Source organism: Mesoplodon densirostris, chromosome 6 (assembly GCF_025265405.1).
Source record: "Mesoplodon densirostris isolate mMesDen1 chromosome 6, mMesDen1 primary haplotype, whole genome shotgun sequence".
Taxonomy (NCBI): Eukaryota; Metazoa; Chordata; class Mammalia; order Artiodactyla; family Ziphiidae; genus Mesoplodon; species Mesoplodon densirostris.
Window position 1 is genome coordinate 177,370 of NC_082666.1, and position 3,726 is coordinate 181,095.

At 57.8% G+C, this 3,726-nt stretch overlaps 1 pseudogene; it reads right to left on the reverse strand.

Annotated features, from left to right (window-relative positions):
* Positions 1-1,059: 1,059 nt before the first annotated feature.
* On the reverse strand, positions 1,060-2,156 carry LOC132492350 (phosphoethanolamine/phosphocholine phosphatase-like; annotated as a pseudogene).
* Positions 2,157-3,726: the final 1,570 nt, after the last annotated feature.

Genomic DNA, 3,726 nt, shown 5'->3' on the forward strand with positions numbered 1-3,726 from the left:
CACTAGACCCCTGTGCCCCTCTGCGAAGGTGGGCCGCACCCTGCTCTTTTGCCTGTTGCCTGCTTTGTTATGTATTCAGTCTTGGTTCCCCAGGCTGGGCACTCCTCCAAGAGTGGGGACCAGCTCCCTCACTTAGGTGGGGCTCTCTGAGAGCAGAGCTCACCTCGCCCTCATCCCCCAGACGGCAGCGTGAGACATCTCGCTCACCTCCGCCCCTTCACCTCCTTTACAGCTCTGAAACTCCAGAAGAGGGAGGTGGGCCTTGGGTTTCCACTGGCTCTGCTTTACAGCATCATGGCTTTCTGTTCCATACGGGAGGAGGGGGGCTCAAAAGGCCCAGTCAGTGGGGCGACTTTGGTTAAGTCCCTGCTTTCTTGCTGCATAGACGAGGCTGTGGTGCAAGGAGACATCTTCGGGCTCTGTGAGGTCCCTGGCTGGCCAGACCCGAGCCCCGGGACAGTGTGCTACCTCTTTCCACCAACAGGAGGTGACTGTTCCCTCGAGCTTTTTATCCTGTAGGGATGCTAACAGGGTGGGGGGGCGGGGGGCAAGGAGTGTAGTGTAGAGTCACAGTAGGTAAAGCAAGATCTAGGCCTGGGACCGTCGGCAGGGAGCACCACCTCTCTCCATGGGGAGTCCGATGCGGGGGAGGTTGGGGGGGGACATTTCGGGGCCTAGGTCCTCTGGACAGAAGACTGGAGGAGGGAGGCCACGCAGCCCAAGGCAACAGTTAACCGCAACGTGGCGGGACATGTTCCTTCTCGACCCTGACAGGGAACCCCGTCCTCCCAACTGAGAGGACAAGGTTTGTGCAAACACTGCTGCCTGCTCAGATATGCGTGCCACGCTGCTGCGGCCAGACTCCAGAATTCACTTGCAGTGGAACTGGGGGAGGCAGCTGAGCTCGGTTAACTGCACAGATGGGGACAGCTCCCAACTCCCTCCTCCAGTCCCCAAATGGACCAACCTCGGATTCCGGGAAATCCTGGAGGGATATACCAAAACGAAAGGGAAAAGGGAATAATAAAACTAGCTTTCTCTTTCCCGACCCCCACCGCCTCACCCCCTCCCGGCCCGGGTGGCCCCTGCAGGCCACGTCCTCAGCACCTGATGCAGGTGTAGGCGCACTTCGGTGGAGGTTTCCCAGGGCACCACCCTGGCGCGGAAGGAGCTGGGCTCGGCCTTCTGCGCCTCCTGCATAAGGCGGTGTATGGGGTAGTGGCGGCGCGGGAAGGCCACGTCGCCGCCTGCCAGCAGCCCCATGGGGCAGAAGTCGTTGGCACCGTCGCTCACGTAGAAAAGGTACTCGAAGGGCACGCCGTCGTGGGCCCGCTCGCGCAGGTAGTCGCTGAGCACCTTGTGCTGGCACATGTTGGCGGGGCAGCGAGCGCAGCTGTGCGCGTGGAAGGGCCGCAGCGCCAGCAGCCCCCAAGGGTCGGGCCCCGACGGGTTGCTGAAGATGCGGCAGAACAGGCCGTGGTGGCCGGCGGCGCGCAGCGCACTCTCCACGCCAAAGGTGTTGGTGTCTGAGATGAGAATAACCTCAAAGCAGGCTCCCTGCTTGGCCACAAACTGCAGCAGCTCGCCCGTGCCCGGCCGCCGCCACCAAGAAGCCTGTGTGCGAGCACAGGCCACTATCCACACCTCCCCTCCCAGGAGCCTGTGCAGCGACCAGCCTCGTAGATGGCGTGCAGGTCCTGCGGCCGCACGCCCTGCTCGCCCAGGTACTGGAAGACGCGCTGCAAGTACTCGTCGTAGAAGCCCTCGCGCTAGGTGGCACGCAGGCCCTCAGGCAGCCACTGGCCCGCCGCGGCGCGCGCACGATGGAGTCTTCGCTGTTTTCGTCCACGATAGTCTCGTCAAAGTCGAAGGTCAGGAGGAAGCGCGGCCCGCTGGGCGCAGCCATCCCGCTGTCCCCTACCAGCTTTGTCCTGAGCGATCAAATCCTTTTGTGGTCACCAAAAAGAGTCCCTCAGAGGAAAGGGAGACAGGACCTCTGAGCTTCTCCTGCAGGGTGGGGAGCGGCAGCTGCGGAGGTCTGTCCCGGCTGAGTCTGGAGTGTAAAGAGTGGGGAGAGGGCCTAGCTGAGGTATTTGGGCACAGGATGGAGCAAGGGGCGCTCACGGGAATTGGAGGGGATGCTGCATCTTATCCATCCCCGGATTTCTGGGCTCCGGCTCTCACGAGTCCCTCCAGTCCAGAGGGTCCGTGAATGGTGTGCATCTGGGCCGTTCCCTCCACTTGCCCCCCATCCCCATGTTATGTATTTTTAACCACAATAAAAAAAGTGAATGAAGCACTGATAATACATGTTACAACATGGATAAACATTGAAAACATTCTAAGTCAAAGAAGTCATACTGAAAAGGCCACTCATATCACAACCATCTTGTGTGCTTTAAATCCATAGCAGTTTTGAAAATGAGGGGATGGGACTTCCCTGGTGGTCCAGTGGTTAAGACTATGTGCTCCCAATGTAGGGGGATCCTTGGTCAGGGAACTAAAATCCCACGTGCACAGTGTGGCCAAAAAATAAAATAAAATAAGCGTCATTGGCCTGGTTTGGGGTCATAGCATCGTCCTTGAACCCATCAGAGCACCCATAGGATGGAACATGGGATTGGCTAAATGTGGATCATATGCCCATCTTCAAGGTGGGTGGAACGTAGCATCAGCCCTCTGGAACTGTTTGGACTGGAAACAGGTAAGAAGTTCCGAAAGGAAAGCTGAGGTTCTGGACTTTGGCCTGAGAACAGATGCTGGCTTGGGGAAAGCGGCAGATTCCACATCACTGACTGCCCACTGCACAGCTGTGGGATCTGAAGGCCAAGGAAGGAAGGGGCTGAGTTAGGGTCAGTGGCTGCAGCCACCCATCCAGTGCTCTTGCTGTCCGCCCACAACAGCAAGAACCTCTTCCTCTTGCAAAAGGCACAGCCCTCCTTGATGTCTCTGGTGGCGGGAGCCCAGGAGTCACACCTGCCCCCTGGCCACATGACTCACCCATCCCCCAAGAACAATATTGCTCATTTATCCAGTCTCCTCGCTCCTTTACAAAGAGCAGAGACTAAATACTATGGTGGTTAGGAAATTCTTGCTCAATGAAGCAGTGGGAGGCTCAAGGATTATGCCGTATCATGGAATCCATCATTGGCAGCTTTCAGAGACCACATGGGTGCACGTGGCTCTCCAAGACCATGCAGCCTCAGTGTGAAACTGTCCCTTGGGTGGCCCAGTTGCCCCTGTATCTTTCACTCTTAATCAGTATGAATATCAAAAGTTTGGGACGAGGGGAAGATGGCAGAAGAGTAAGACGCGGAGATCACCTTCCTCCCCACAGATACACCAGAAATACATCTACACGTGGAACAACTCCTACAGAACACCTACTGAATGCTGGCAGAAGACATCAGACCTCCCAAAAGGCAAGAAACTCCCCACGTACCTGGGTAGGGCAAAAGAAAAAAGAATAAACAGAGACAAAAGAATAGGGACGGGACCTGCACCAGTGGGAGGGAGCCGTGTAGGAGGAAAGGTTTCCACACACTAGGAAGCCCCTTCGCGGGCGGAGACTGCGGGTGGCGGAGGGAGAGAGCTTTGGAGCCGCGGAGGAGAGCGCAGCAACAGGGCTGCGGAGGGCAAAGCAGAGAGATTCCCGCACAGAGGATCGGGGCCGACCGCCACTCACCAGCCCGAGAGGCTTGTCTGCTCAACCGCCAGGGCGGGCGG